We start from the raw sequence: 17,196 nt of genomic DNA on the forward strand, positions 1-17,196 counted from the left end.
TGAGAAAAAAATTTATAAATATTACAAATAATTGAAAGATTTTTGTGAAAAAATGTTGCTCATTTTTATGCTAATAATAATTTTTTGAAATACTCTGCAAAAAATATACTACTAATATATGTTAATAATATTTATAAAATATATATAAATATTTGACAAATTTTACACTATAACATTATACTAAAGTAGCTATTCTAATTTATACATGGTCAGTCTTCAGCACCTTTCCACATATTACTTTCACTTGAGTAGGAATAGTAAATAATAATTGGTCAGTGTCCAGCAACTTCTCTGATAATACTTTGACTGGAGTAGGAATAGCAATTATTAATCGGTCAGTGTCCAGCACATTTGCATATAATTTTACATTAGTGTGTTATTATATTACAAGACAATGCAAAATGGATGTTTTCAAAAAACTTTATTACAATTTTCCATTTTTTTCATGTGTAATACAATACAATCACTATCAAATATAACATAAACATTTTTGGAAATGTTGTATTTGCAGAATAACACATTATCATTTATGTACATGTTTTAATTTGTCACACAAAATTTTTTCACAACATTTTTTATGTCAAAACAAAATATTATTATCAATCACTTTCTGTAACAAGTATTTATATTGAAATAAATAAAATTCAAGTTATTTTTCTGTTTGTTCCATTTATATTTAATAATGTTAATATTATATATTAATATTATTAAATATTCAATTTTAATATATAAATTTTTATAAAGTAACATGACAATTATTATATTTGCTCAAGATATGGAAATACTAATTAAGACATTTTTTTCAAATATTTCTGACAATGTTGTTTTTAAATTATACATATAAATATATTATGTTGTTAACTTTATAACTGTAAAGGGGAATAATATGTTTAATAATAATATCTGGTATTGGTAAAAGATTATTTATGCAATTATATACTTTTATAATACTTAGACATTATTATAAAAAAAATTAATTAATAAAAATAATAACAAATATATTTATTATTATTATTATTAATTAATAAACTTAAACATTTATCTTTTCTTTTCAGAAATACATACATTCAGAGAAATAAAAATACATTATTTAAGGGCATTATTTATATAGTAAATGGTTATCATTTTTATATTAATAATAATAAATAAGTTATATTATTTATTATTATTAATGATTTACAAAACAATTAATAATGTTTAGTTATAAACAAACACAAACTTATTCCTATAAATGTACACAAAAATAAAAATTTTACATATATCATTTCAAGTGTTACATAATTATTTAATATTATTAATATATATTAATTAATATATATTAATTAATATTAAAGAAATGTAAATGTTTTTAACAGTTTAAATTATAATGAGTCTACTTTATTAATTTGTGACAATAACAATGTGTATGTATTATATTTTTATACTATAACATTGTATTTTCTATGATACCTTTCAAAATTGGTTTAAGGGGACTACTTTTTTACCGCGTAAGGTTATTGCGCTTCATTCAAGACTGGAGAAGCTCGCGGTTGGGAGTTGCTTCGTGTGGAGAGAGGTAAGGTAAATTTTATATACCATTTATGACTGAGTGGTAATGTTTGAGGGTATAATGTAGTTGAGCTTATATAGCGCACAGCTACCCGCAGTGGGTTTCCCGGCGCTTGCTTAGGGAACCCTTCCTGGTATTCCCCTGTGAGATAGCAGGGTATCCACAAGGTGAAAGTCAGGCATCCCGCCGCGAGGGGCCGTTGTGGAGATTAAGCAAGCTATTGCCCAGAGTCGCAGAGTGTGAACCCGTGAGTCGAGGAGGCACCGGGGCGAGAATTATCGAGTCCGTGGAATTTTTAGCCCAAGACCCGCCGAGGCGGGGAATTGAACCCTGGTCCAGGACCGATCTCAGCTTCCGGGTCTGCTGCCTCTAACCCCTGAGCCACACTTCTCCACTATATTCGAACTGTGTAGTGTTTTTGTGTGTATGTATGATTTGTTAATGTAGCGTTTAGGTGTAATGTCGTCGTTATAGATGCGTCGTGTATGTTTTAGTTCTAGTGTTATTTGAATTGTTAGGAAATGTCTTCTTACATGGTTAATGTTAATTGTGAGTGTATTTACAAATTTTATGGGCTATTTGTGGGTGGGTTTCGTTATGTATGTTTTTTTACAGGTTCCGGTTCCTCGCATGAAAACTACATGGAAGGAAGCGTGTTTTTTTTCGGAGATACTAATGTATGACTTATTATGGTTATATTTTTACGTGTATCTCCTATTTTTCGTGTTTGCCAGGAGCGGATTTTAATAATTTGAACCTTTTTTCGGGATTTTTGAGGGTTTTGTATTGGATTGATACATTGGTATGCGTCACCGTTTTTTTAAAGTTGTGTGTATATCACTTTAAATACTAAAGTGTCCACACTACTGTTTTCGGGATTTCCTGGAGCGTTTATTTTATTTTTACATAATTTTTCGGGTTTTTGATGGTTTCCCATATTGGATTTTTCATACTTTGTAATGGATTGTATGGATTGTATTTTGCTTCATTACGTCTCTTTCATCTACAGAAATTGTAATTATTTTTATATTTCTATTTATTGGGTGGGAAATGTCGATCTTTATGTAATGTGTATGTGTGATGTAATTATAAATATTGCATATTTGTTCAGAAATAATGTGCAAAATGTTGATACGTTTGTAAAACAAATATGTCTTATTTATAATTGTTTAGAAATGTTTATGATTGTTATATGTATCATTATTGTAAGAAGATATTAGTATATTTAGTCGATATTTTTATAGTAGGGTTTTAGCTATTATTGCCAGATATTCTAATCCTCTAGTTGTAGGGTATAGTGTGACTTGACTTTGCAGTAGTCTGAACATTTGTTTAGTTTGTTTACTTAGTTTTGGACCAATTTGGGTCACAGATTGTTCCATTCTTAGTTCTTGATAGCTTTGTTCTTTTATCAAAGCTTCTAGTAGGTTATGGAATGTGGGTCTTGTTCTGCTTGTGGTAGCTTGGAAAGCATTATGCCACCCTTCTACACTGTTGTTGGTTTTAGACTCTTGGTTTAAAGTACTAAGATAGACATTCCACCAAGGGATTTGGAATTTGGGTTGGCGTCGATGTCCAGATCTGTGCAACCTCCCACCCAAGTATCTTCGAAATAATCCAGTAATGGGGTTAGTTTATCTTCATTCCTCTTGTAATATGTGCTGTCAATTAATAAATTATAGTGTTCCGCTACATCGGTAACAGGAACGTAGGCCAGTGCTATCAATTTTTTAATTTGATAGGCAAAGGTGCTATCTGTTGAGTACAAAATACTTAAAGTTGATTTTTGGAGATGTCTCCATATGCTCTGATTGAAATGATAGTAGCAACCCTGGATTGCTGTGTGGGGAAATAATTTCAAAATGCTATTAATCATAGCTAATTCGAAATCAATAATTATTTTTTCTGGAAAATAATTATTGATTTCATTTTTGAGAACATTTAATATTTCTGTGTAAGTGTTTTGCTGTTTGTTTGGTAGCAAACAGTAAATGAAAGGGATGTTATAGTTATGGTATAACCCGTGGATGGAATATAGTTGATAAAAAGGTTTTGGGCATGGTTTAAATGTTCCATCCATCATCCATTGGGGACACTGTTGGATTTTTCTTAAATTACTTGCAGTTGCAAACATTATGATTCTGTTTGTACTGCTTTCATTGTCAAAAAGGATAAATTTGTCTTTATTGTGTGTGATGGACATTTCTGGTGAAATAATAATTTCCTCAAAAGTAGTAGGGTTGGGTGGGGTTGTGGAAGTGCGTCTTTTAGTGTATGCAATTGTGCGTTTTAGGGAGTCAATAGAGGGTAGTTGACCTGAAGCATGGGCTGGGACTTTTAACAGTTCCTCTTTAAGGATTTGTGTTGTTGGTCTATCACTTTGTGTGCTAGCAGTCTTTATACTTTCTAAAGCATCTCTTATTTCAATTTCTGTGACATTGGGGGGATGATTGTGTTCCCTGGTAAATAGCACATTAGTTTCCTCTGTAGTAGCCCTTCCATAACATTTGTTTGAGTAATATTTTGTACATTTCCAGAAAACTTTTCTACCACTTTGTCTTTCCTGGCTATAAACATAACCCATATAACATAACAGTAATTTATTTTTCTGTGACATAACAAATTCTGCACCTTCTGTCATTTTGTTTTACTTGTTCTAGGAAAGAGTAGAAAGAAACAAAATCAAATAACATATATTTCACTTAGTGGTGCTAACATAATTAATGTTGTATTTATACTTACGTTTACTAAAAGTAGTAATCACAAATGTAGAACTGTATTTTGAAGGACTTTCTTGTATGTATTTCTTTATTTACTGTTGGTATGAAAATATAGAAATGCTAAGTTAATGTTTATACATAACAAACGTTTTTCCTAGGAAAAAGCAGTTTTTTAATTTGCTTAGTACTACATTTGATGTGAACATTACATATACTTACTTGTTTAAATAGTTGAGTTGTAGTATTTGGTGGAGTACATCAAGGTAGTAAAGTTTAGATCTGTAGAGAAGATAGAATAAATACATGTCACATATGATAAAAATTATTTTGAAGCCTTTTAGCTCGGCTCCCGCAGCCCTCCGGCCTGATTGCCTATCCTGTCTACTATCCTGTCCGGAGACGACACATTATCGGGGAATTGGAAACAGAACACCTTGTTTGTACTTACCATTTGGCCCGGAGATTTCAACGTGCAGCGGCTCCGAAGTTGTGCCCTCCGCAAGATCGGGGCCTCCGTGGAACCTAGACCGGGACCTAGCCGGTGGGATCCGACGGCTCTCGGCCCCGGCCGAGAGCGTGAACCAATGATGAGAGCAGTTGTGCGAAAATCCAGGCGATCCTGATCCGGGCCTGCCCTGGTGACCGTGCGGCTGATGTGGGTGAGATGCACCGGGGACTGACTCTGTGAAGGGGTCCTCCCCCCGCCGCTGCTTTGTCCGGCGGCCCTGTTCCTCTGCGCCCGGACTCTGCTTGCTGGGGGCGCCGGTGCTGGTGTAGGCGGGGACCCGTATTGGGCGGACATCCTTTCGGCACCAAGGCTGCCATGGCTGGGACCCCGGAGCACGAAATGGCGGCCGACCCTCTGAAACAAGAATCGCCCTGTGGCGGCGGGCTTGGGTTGCCTAATTGCGCGGGGGTCTGGTCTGGTGAGCGTGAGCTTACGGTCAGAGATATCCTGGAAGCTCTGAGATCCCTGCGCGCATCCCTGGCCCCCGATGTCCCTGTGGGTCCGCCACGATCTGCCGCCATTTTGGGCAGCCGTTTCTTCTTGCCGCCCTCTTGTTTCAGTGACTCCATTGCCTCGCCCCCCTCGATTGCTGCAAGTGTTGCTGCCGCTGATCGAAGATCGTTTTGTGTGCCGGTGACTTTGGAGCTCCCTGTTTTTCGAGGTTCTGACCCCGGGGACTTGGACATTGTGCCGCGGCCCTGTCCGGCATGGATGCCTGGAACTATTGGTGGACTGCCGCCTGCACCTGCTCCGATGGCTTTGCCTTTGTCTATCATAGAGACCCCCTCGCCCTCCCCAGCGGCGAAACTGAACTCCTGTTTTTCATCATCCGTGCTGGGATTGCTGATGCATCTAAACTCTCTGTTTGGACTTCTGCTCCCTTGCGGACTGATTTACCCCCCATGTTGTTATGGTAGTCACCATTTTTTTCGACTGTATGCTGGTCTTGTATTTAGTATCTCATTTTACACTGTCATGTGGTGGGTGGGATTTGTGGTTCGGAAGGGATGGGGGTGATATGCACGACTCTTGGTTGATTCTTGGTATACGACTTAGTGGCGCAGTTGTTTGTACCCGTGGAGCGGTGGGAGGTCCCCTTCTCTGTACGTTTTATGGCGCTTGATGGGGTGTCGTCCTGGTCTGTTTTTGCTGTGATTGTCTGGTTGGGCGGAGGCCGACCATATTGATTGCTGTTCTTATGCTCCTCCCTCCTGTTTTCGTATTTCCGTTTCTGTTTCTTTTTTGTCTCGTTCTTCTCTCATCCTTCTCGTTATATTTTGGGTTCTGGTTTAGGGCGACAGGCACGCTGTCTGAAGGGTAGGCCATAGCCTTCTACAGGGGTGCAGGGTGGGATGGGTGGGTTGGGTTCTATTTGTTGTTTGTTTTATGGTTCTATGGCCCTTTTGTATCTCCTTTTCGTAAAGCCGCGTCTGTCCCGGCCTCCCATGGTGTGTTCGGGGTGGGGTGTGTGGCGTCGTTAACCCTCCTCTTATGGTTCGGTTGCTTTTCTTCTCGATCGCTGTACCCTCACTGGTGCTGATACTCCTGTTGTCTCCTGTATTCCCGCCACGGGACGCCTGTGTCGACGTGTCTTCTTTCTTTCGTTTTTATATTTCATTTCTTTTTTCCTTCTCTCATTGTTCCACCATGTCCTCCTCCCCTCCCCCTCCTTCCCCCCCTCTTCCTCCTCTTTTCCTCGTCCCTGCCCTCCTTTTTCCTAGAGGTCACTATGACGGGCTAGTTTTGATGTGCTGTTTCTCCTATCCCTCTGTTCTGGCTTAGCTGTGGTTTGGGTGGTGGGCACGTGACGATGATAATGCTCAGGTGTCGATTATGTCTCAATTATCCTGATCTTCTTGTGTGCATTGTGTTGTCTCTCCTGTACTGCGGCCCCTTATCCCCTTATTGACGCTGAGGCTGGTTTTGGGACATCGGACGTCTCTATATTGAAAGTGAGCCTGTCGTACGCCTTATCCCCATATTATAAAATTAACCTTTTTTTGCTCCTGTGTTTTGGCCCTCTGGTTCCTAAGTCTCTTCTCCCCTTTTTACGATTGTACTGCCTCTGCTTCTTGCTGATTCATTCTGTAATGTTTGCCTTGGAACCTCTGATTGCTTTACACATTGCGGCCGACCGGTTTGGTTGTAGACCTAGAATTGTATATCCTTTTGATGCCAAATAAAGGTTTTAAAAAAATATATATATTTTGAAGCGTTGGGAAATTGGAAATATTTAAAAGTATACTAACTTCTAAATATGTACTTTTCTTTGCTGTAGGTAGAATAGATGTATGATGTATTCACAATATCTGTAGAGGAAATATAAAATACATAACATGGTGTTAAGAACATAGTTCTTGTTTTTATTGGAAGTTTTAGACAAATTGAAGTATACTTACATTTTTTACAAGGGTAGTCTTGTCTTTTGGTATAGTTGATGTAGGATGTTTTTATTGGATCTGTAGGGAAGATGTAATATGCAAGATATGTTGTTTAGAAATTAGCATTTTAAATATTGGTTGTTTACTAACAAAAACATATATACTTACATGTTTAATTAGTGTAGTTCTATACATTTGTAGTGTTGAAATCGGAAAATCGCTGAATATCTGTGAATAAAATGTTTTAAATTAAGTATGAATCTTGTGAAATACTGTTTAAAAACAGCTGTTGTTGTATAACAGACCATTAATATATACTTACAATCTTATTTTGCAGGGGAAGAAATAGGAGCATGTATTAGGAATTTTTTTGTAGTACTTTCTATCAGAAAAGTAGGAGGAGATAAAAATTAAATAAGTGGAAGAGTTAGGAGATATAAGTAAAATAATAGACTACTAATTTACATTGTTAAATAATGGAATGTAACTTACTTGAATGATTAGCTAGTGAGCTGGATCTTTAAAGATGTTTGTTCAGGAACAAAATCTTCAGAGTGTTGGCATCTTCTTTCTATGGAGTTAGCAGCAGCAAATGGTAGAATGCATTTATCCCTTTTATAGTATGTGTATTTTGTGTGCTTGGATTTGATTGGTTGTAGGATGAAAGGAAGGATTGTATAGGCTAGTTTGAATTTTTTTATGTTAATTGGTGTGTTTGTTGATGTGAGAATGGTGGTATGTGGTGCTTTCCGCATTAAAGCAGGTTAGTTGTTAAATAAAATAGATGTGTAAGTGTAAAAATATTATGAAAATTTTAGTTACATGTAAGGATTCTTTTTAAAATGATAGAACGCATTTAATATAATGTATAGCAATGATGATAAATAGTAATGTTATAAAAGTAACAGGTATTATATGTAAAATGTTTTTTGTATAGAGCAATGACTTTTATAGACCATTAATATGGTATTTTAGACATGAAAGGGTACAAAAAATAACTCGATATTTGTTTAGAAACGATATTTTTGTACTCTATATTTTAGTAGTCGATATTTTTGTAGTGTTAGGTGTAATTTCATGAACAACGATATATTAGTAGTCGATATTTAATAAGACGATATTTATATACTCGATATTCTAAATACTCGATATTTTTTAGTCGATATTTTTGTATTTTGTGTAATAAGTATACAAAGTCGATATTTTTGTAGTCGATAATTATTCAACGATATTATTGCTAGTCGATAATGTGACCGTCGATAATATTTCAGTGATCCATGTTGATGGGTACTTGTTTGCACATCAGGAAACGACAAATCTGTGGGGTAAGTATACTCAGTATCATCAAGGGGATCACCAGCCGGTGGATTCAATGAAGGATTATTAACTGTATGCATCTCGATGGCAACGTCAGGCCTGTTGGTAGTCGCTGGAGCCAAGGCAGCATTTCTCAGCATCACCGCAAAAGAGACCGCATGTGTCATACTAAGAGGAATCGGCCACTCGCTGTAGTTTGACATTGTCAATGGAGATGTACCTGTTATCCTTGCGACCAGGAAGTGGAGGTAAAATGACTGTTCTTTTGCCCTGCACTCCATGCACAGGTACCGGTGCACGATATGAGGGGGCGAACTCCTTCTTGTTCTCCACCTTCTCACGGACCAGGTCACCGACTCGGAGTAGCCAGCCAACTACTGGAATCTGAAGCGCAGCATCAGTTATGGAGGGCAAGTGTTCCTTTGCAAGACTGTCAAAACTCTTTTGTAGGTTCTGTAATACAGCAGAATGATTATCTACGTCAAAGGGTGTGGCAGACGCCGCCAGGTCTAGACCCTCAAGGTCCGGAACAAACATTTTGATGCCAAAGAGCATTTTGTATGGGGTCCGCCCACCCAGAGACCTTCTAGGGAGATTATTAAGTGCACGTTGAACGCTATAGAGATGGGTCAGGCAGTTCCTGCCAGTACCTAAAACCCTAGCTGTCAAGGATTGCTTTAAGTCATGGTTCATCCGCTCCACAGCACTATTACCCTCAGGTCTGTATGGAGACGAAACTTTGACTTGGACCCCCAATGAACCCATGGCATCCTTGTACACCTTAGAGGCGAACGCTGGATCCTGTTTCGAATGAAGGGTGCCACATGCAAAAATTCCCACAAAGACAGGCAAGTCCTTGATGACAGTTTGGGCATCAGCACTTCAATGCGGCCAGAGCCAAATAAAGCGTGTGCACGAATCCACTGCAACTGAGATGTACTTATATGCAGTATCTGAGGAGAAAGGACCGCAGTGATCTAAATAAACACACCCAAGTGGTTTATTAGATATGTACAACTGTGTCTAGGGCGGGCACGCAGCAGTTGAAGGTTTGATCTGCTGGCAAATCTCACAATGAAGGACATAATCACACGGTTGTTTGTACAATCCCCGCCACCAGTAACGCTGCTGTAAAAGAGATACAGTCGCAGAAACGCCAGCATGCGCCGAGGCCATGCCCTCGTGAGCTGCTGTTATCAAGGTTTGCCTGCGGTCCACGTTGGGAATCAATCTGTCACCAATGTCGTTAATTCTCACATAGGAATCTTTATCAGGACTTAAATGATAAGAGTATTTAGAAGGGAACCCTCTAGGGTAATTATCTCCCTTCTCTGTTGCAGCAAGGGCTGCCAAGATGTCATCATCAATCTTACTTTTGGAATGTGTAACTGCTGCTACTACATATGTTGCTACTGCTGTCTTCGCTGCCTTATCAGCAAGACAGTTACGAACAGGGTGTATTCCCACGCATTGGTGACCAAGAGTATGAATTACAAACACGAGCAGCAGCCATTCTTTAAGCTCTTCCACTCGAACCCATAGCATTTTGTGTTTGATTGTGCTACCTTTGGAATAACGAAATTCATTCTGAGTCCAAAAGTATAAATTGTTATTGTAAGAATGAACACAGTAGTAAGAGTCAGTTACAACTAGAGTTGTCACACAAGGGTCAGCGTACTCCAGTGCAAGCACCAAAGCACGTAGTTCTGCCAATTTGGCGGTAGTCCCCGAATGTCTGTGAATGTACGACCTCGGACTTGAACTCTCCATTCACCATTGTACCCACCACTATTGCGCAGGCCGTTGAATAAGCATGCTTTGAACCGTCGCCGGCTGCGCCGATCCGTCAGTGTAAATGATGCACTGGAAATCCTCCAGCGGGCGCAAGGTCAGAGGAAATGGATGAGAAGAATTCATACTGCAAGAACTCCTGAGTTTGCAAAGAGGAATCAAAAATAAACGTGACATCTGGAGTCGTCAAGGATGTGGCCCATTGTATCCAACGAGTATGCAAAGCTTTTGAATTAGGTACACTGGCTTTGGTCACTGCCTCCAGTGCAGGATATGGTGTAACAACCAACATGCGTTTCGCCTGCGACAGCGCTCTTTCCTTTAGAATCGCCATCTGCACTGCGGTCAAAACTTTTTCGACTGTGAAAAAACGAATTTCAGCCGAAGTTTACAAGTGTGACTTGTAAGCAATAGGGACTTTGTCACCCTCATTAACCACTTCCATGCTAATGACAAGGCCAGCTCGTCATGCAGTTTACTGGAGCTGTGCTTATGACGAGCTGACCTTGTCATGAACAATGGGAATCCAAGCTCCTCAGCACCCAGCGGGAATTGCCTTAGCAGGCAAGGTGTTAAAAGTCAGGTATGTGAAATCCATCGCCCCAGGCCCAATTCTTATTATCAGGTTGGTGTGGTTATCACGAGTCAGTATGAACTTAGATTCAAGAAGATCAGCCTGCAAAAATTGCAAGATAGCTGAATGTGCAGGCAGCCAGCAAGACTTGGTTAAAGTAGGTTGTATCAAGGTATAAAGCGGCTTGATACGCTGGCATAATTGGGAATATAAGTACACCAGAAGTTCAAAAAACCCAGTAAAGATTGTAGTGGTTTCAGAGTTGTAGGAGCGCGCAACTGTGCGCATTTTTCCAGGAAGTGAAGTGCTAAACCTCGACCTTCATTGTTGAGCTCATAGCCCAGGAACAACACTGTGTACTCTGCAATGTGTGATTTTGCAAAGTTAAATTTGTAACCTAAGTCCGCAAACATGCAAATGATGCGGGCAACGCGACACAGATGCAGCCATAACTCGTCATCTGTGAGATAAATGTGATCAACTTACGAGCACGCATGAGGGTTGTTGGAAATGGGATCCCTGGCTGGCCACGGCTTTCGCCAAAGTCAGTCAGAGACCACCACTCCCAAGTCAGGGCAAGGGAGTTACACGCCAAGATAACCCCTGCTCACCCTCTAGGTAACGTGGCGCGAGCAGCAAGGCTAAACTTGGAGGCGATGTAAGTTAAGTATTTGCGCACGCACCCCAGCAACAACACCCAGGACCCACCACAAAGGAAACTCCACACAAGGTTATATAAAAATAGCCTTTGTATTACACCAAAACACATTAGATAAAACACACACTTTACAATGTGCCAGAGGCACGGGCAGAATTTACAAGGGATTATTTACAAGACAGGGCCACCTGGACCACTGTCAGGAATAGCACTTTCTGAACGTAGAATACAATACTTGTAGGCCTAGAACTTAGAACATAGAGCCTATCGGACAGTACCTTCCGTCCTGGTTGCGTGGGATAATGCGAGTGACCTCCTTAGTAAACTTGAGCAGGCGGCCCAGCGAAGCGGCACGACTCAGGGGAGAGTGGTGCGGCTCGAGGCTTGAGCGGGCGGCCGGCAAGGTACAAGCGTTTCTCTGGGGCGACCAATGTGTGCGGCTCAGAAGAGGAGGGGAAGGCAGGATGCGGGCGACCCAGCGAAGCGGCGCGGCTCAGGGGAGAGCGGCGCTGCTCGAGGCTTGGACGGGCTGCCGTGCATGAGCTGCCGAGGGAACGAGCGAGGCACACTTCAGCGAGGCCCCAGGGGCCCAGGGAGATCAGACAAGTCCCAGCAACTTGTCAGGGAAGGCACAATAGAGTCCACTGGTCCTGGGACTCTGGTCAGGGGGCGAGCTCAGTATCAAGCCCTTGGAATATCACTTAGACCATAACAGAAAATCACTGTAGCACAATATAAAAATAGAGCACACAACCAGTAACTACCACCTACGCAATCCTAACCACCTTAGGAACAGGTCACGCAGGGGGCCAGGACCTCACTAGCACCACCTGTACTAGCAAGCACATAACACATGATGCAATGCATAACATTCATTCAGAGGTGTAAGGGAAACACATGACGCATCAACACACGTTCAGCGGTGTAAGGAACAAGGCACATGATGCATCAACAACACATTCAGAGGTGCAGAACACAGGGTGCGCAAAACATACTACACATTGTACATTTCCTAACACCCAAAAGCAATAGGACATAGATCATAACAGCATCTAAACCTCAGTTAGCGCATAAATCACCTTTAGCGCAGAACTCACAAAGTCCAGGTTGCGCCACTTGCGCCAGAACCTAAACGTAGCAGCTGCCCAAAAAGTGCTGGGCAGCTGATGCAGGAGAGTTAGAGCAACGTTGGAGCCTCGTGGGCCCAGGAACCACCACTGTGGCACTGCTGAGCCTCTCTGGGCTCTAGAACAAGAACAAATGCGGGCAATGAGCCTCTCTGGGCTCTGAGCACGAACTGGTGCCCTGAGCCTCTCTCAGGCTCTTCAGCAGGAATGAGCAACCGAGCCTCTCGGGGCTCGCAAAGCAAAAGGTGGCCTGGAGCCTCGCTGGGCTCACAGACACATGTGGGCACGTTGGAGTCCCTCCTCTGTGGACACGACATGGCCAGAAATGGGCAAGAGCCTCTCAGGGCTCGGAAGAATAGGCGGAGTGGGCGGAGTCCCTCTCGGGGGACTCGGCATACGGTGAGGCCCCACGGGCCTCTGAGCACAACAGGGCTCGCTCTGGAGGGGAGGGGCGGGCACCGGCAATGTGCCCCGACGCACCTCCTCCCCTGGAAGGCACTCACCGGGTCTGTTGGCGGTGCTCGGCGGCGGTAGCGCTTTGCGGGGCTCTCTCACCACACGAGAGCCCCGCCTTCCCCATGCGCTCGGCCGCTCTTCTCACGGTCCCCCATCTCGGGACCGGGACACGAACAGGAGCCTTCGTAGCTCCTTGGCAATTTAGTATCCGGGGCTCCCTCCTGGTCACGGGAGCCCCGCAACGCTCGCACCACTGGCTGCTTCCGTCTCGCTCCCCGGCAGGGGCGGGACGGGGAATCTCCTCGGGCCGGCAGCCAATCACGCGCGGCCCGGGAACAGCGTCACTAGGGAATCCCGGGCCGGCAGCCAATCACGGCGCGGCCCCGGGAAGGCATCATCAGGAGGCTCGGCCGGCTGGACCAATCCCAGCGCGGCCGGGTGGGGATGCCGGCGGCTATCTTTCTCCGGGTCTGGGGCCGCGGCGGTGATAACGGGGCCATGTCGGGTGGGCACCGGCTCGAATAAACAGCGCTTCCCAAGCGCTGTGGGCATAAACAGTGCTCTCAAGGGGTCAAGGGACAGCGCTCCCAGCGCTATCAGCAGGATAAAAGCGCTCCCAAGCGCTAGGAAAGAAATACAGCGCTTCCAGCGCTATGAGCAGAATAAAGCGCTCCCAAGCGCTAGGAAGAAAAGTAGCAAGGTCCATCAGAGTCCAGGACCTCAGGTGGAGCACAGCAGCTCCTAGCAGGGAAAGGCCATCAGAAATCCAGGAGCAGGGCAGGGCCCAGGGAGGCAAGCCAACCCTGGGCCCAAGCAGCAACAGCCCCTGGTAGATTCAAGTTGGGAACAAGAACATTTTCCAAGAGGTCACAGCCTCTTTTTATACAGACAAATCCTTTGTCTAAGGGTGCAGGGTGGGGGAGAAACTAGTCGCAGCTGGTTCTGGAACACTCTTGATGGCCCAACCACCCATTTCATTCACTGGGGAGGCTAGGGTCGTTAGACACACCACAGGGGGGCGGAGTCAGCATTGTGTGGGGAAAACCCAGCCCATCCAGGACACAGGTACACTCCTCCCACACATCACTCATGCTAATCTCACACTCACCACCGGGCAGACCCATCCAGACTTCCTGGAGCCTGGCATGCCAGCCAGCTCCAGCCAATCACGCTCCAGCACCCTCACTGCACACATATCTCAATGTCCAGAAGTAGCACTCCCCTTCTAGACACATACATGCCGCATACACCATCTCGCAGCATTCACTCTCACGAGTTCACACATACTAAACTCGAGCCTGCACTCCCCACGCATCAGGAACTACCAGGGACCCATACATTCCCCATGCATTCCTATGGGAGGGCAGGCCTATCTCACTCCACGCACTCAGGGAGCGCACGCACTTTACACTGCGCCACAGTGTCAAAGTGCGCAAAGACCAGAAATCACTATACTTTAAGGCAAAAAGTTCAGGGGTGAACCTGCCACAAGGCCCAAGTCCAACAAGGGTCGAGTCCCTCTAAGAGAGAGACTATCCAAATGGAAAAGACACCTGGACTGTTCTTGTAGCCCATGGCCAATCTTCTGAACTGTTTTTGTTTGCCGCCACAGGTGAACCCTGTCCATTGACTACTAAGTGAAGCCAGGTTATGGCTAAAAAAGCCATTGGATATGTCAAGTGTGGTCTTAAACCGTTTACGCACGAGACTATCCACAAGGGCAGAACTGTGAGTATTCTGTACTGCGCAGGTCCGACAATGAGCGTTCAAGTGCCGGTAATCCAATACCAAACGGTACGAGCCATCAGTCTTGGTCACAGTAAAAAGAGGATTATTCATCGGCGACACACGTTTCAATCACATCTTGATATGCCAATTGTTCAAGGATTTCTGCAATGGAAGCTTTCGCCTCATGTTGCATGGGATATTGGGGTTGAGGCTGTGGCATAGACCGTAATGGAATCTCATGTCTGGGTGAAACCTTATCCCATCCACATTGAGTACGGTACAAAGCAGGCGCAGGCACCTTAGCCCACTCTTCTGTAAAATTCAGCGCCTGCTCTTTCGGCACAGTATGTGCGAAACTAGGGAGGATTACCTCCTACCCTCTCGGAGCAGCCAGAACGAAGGGTGGTGGCCAGCCTCTGCTAACAATAGGTCATAGATAGAAGTTAGATTTTTCCAAAAAATCCCTTTTATTTTACGTTGTATGTCACCTTCAATTAAAAGGCCAATTTTATAGAGTCTGTAAGGGGGAGCCACTCTAGTGTCTCAACAGCAACGAACGTGTCAGTTGCTGTCGCCTTCAGATATGGACGCAATGCTTCCATCACTTCTGTAATTTGCGCCGCGCTGTCTAGCAGTGTCAGCGCCCATGTCAGGTTCCCAAGCTGTGTTCTCACTATCCGTGGCAGACCTTGCAGTCAAGGCGGCAACTTTCTTTTTCTGAAACTGGGGTCGTTGACATTGAAAGTCGTCCTGCTTGCCTTTACCTTCCGTCTGGCGGGACTGCTCACGTCCTTGGGGGGCACCCCGGCCTCTGCTGCGGTCTCCTCCACCGGTTTGTGAGACCGATGTTTCCTGCAAAGGGGCGAGGACAACGTTGATCAGGAACCTGAAATCGATCAGGTGACTTAATATTAGCGCGGTTGCGCAAATCATATGTGCGCTCAGTAGACACAGGTATTGGCGATGTAGGACGTGACCCCTGCTTCTGTTGCTGTTTCCCCTGTTTTTTATTATTCCAATTCTTTTTTGGACAATTCAGGCGATCATCTTTAGAAGACTTCTCCGTCTGAGTTTGCGGTTGAGCCGTTACTTTAGCAAAAGGCTTAACACCCAAACTATTACGGCCAATGGTCTTAGATGCCTCCACAATGATTTTCGGTAACTGCCAGGGCTTATCGGCATAGGGGACATCGCGTATAGCATTAGACACCTGAAAACTCACCGCATCCCCCTTGACATTAGCAAGGATGAGATCGGAAACTACACCCCAACGAGTCTCATTTCCAATTCAAAAGCCGCCTCCAGACCGTGTTGATCCTGAACACGTTTGATCACGGAGGCCAGGACAGCCGTCCAAGCTACTGGAGGTTCTCCTTTGCAAAAATTAAGCTGGTGGATCAAATTGCATTTTTCCACTTTTTTTTATTTTTATTACGTCCTTAAACAAATGTACTCAGATGTTGAGTATTATTTTTACTTGATGAATTATTATTGCAAAATAAATACCAAAGTCTATAACTTACTTGTGAACCAACAGTGAAGAAATTCCACCGATCTATTCTCTGAATTTCACTGGGTTGTAACTGAGGATGTTTTCCTTCTTTATTTTATTTATAGCTGAATCCCAGTAGAGTTTACCACATTAAGGGCCATATGTATCAAGCCAAATTGACTTCGCAAACGCCGAAATTCGCAGAATTTCGGCGTTTACGAATGCAATTTGGACTAATGGTATGTATCAAGCAAATATGCTTGAAAAATAAGGAATAGCAAAAATTGCGATTCCTTATCTTGCGATTGCATTTAAGGAATCGCAAATTGTGAGATTCCTTAAATGCAATGTAAGAAGCCCAAAAAAATAGCTAATTGGCCTTAAGGAATCGCAAATTACCACCAAATTCTAGTTGGTGGTAAGTTGCGAATTCCTTTCAAAATGCATATTTTTTCATTTTTCAAAGTGCCATGTGACGCACATACATGCCCTTAGGGCATGTATGTGCGCCACATGTGCACCCATGCAGATTTCAGGGGTGCAACAGGGTGTCCTTTGGACACCCCTGCACCCTTGAAAATATTCTAAATTTGCGAATAGCAAATTGCGATTCACAAATTTCCCCTTCATTCCTATGGGCCTCCTGGCCCATAGAATTGAATGGGAAATGATTCCTTAATTGCGATTAGCAATTTGCAAATCGCAATTAAGGAATTGTAAGGAATCGCAAAAAAAAAACGATTTTCTACATACATACCATTTTGCGATTTCTAAATAGCGAATCCTTAAAAATCGCTATTTAGAAATCGCAAAACGGAATGTTGATACATATGGCCCTTAGTGTGATGCGCATATTTATTGCTATACGCGTTGTGTTGTAATCATTCAAAGTTAT

At 43.0% G+C, this 17,196-nt stretch overlaps 1 protein-coding gene across 4 annotated transcripts in view; it reads right to left on the bottom strand.

The window, feature by feature from the left end:
• Positions 1–17,196, bottom strand: part of CLCF1 (cardiotrophin like cytokine factor 1) — a 1,651,704-nt gene that overhangs the window by 1,629,600 nt on the left and 4,908 nt on the right. The window lies entirely within an intron of this gene.

This window comes from Lissotriton helveticus, chromosome 1_1 (assembly GCF_964261635.1).
Source record: "Lissotriton helveticus chromosome 1_1, aLisHel1.1, whole genome shotgun sequence".
Classification (NCBI taxonomy): Eukaryota; Metazoa; Chordata; class Amphibia; order Caudata; family Salamandridae; genus Lissotriton; species Lissotriton helveticus.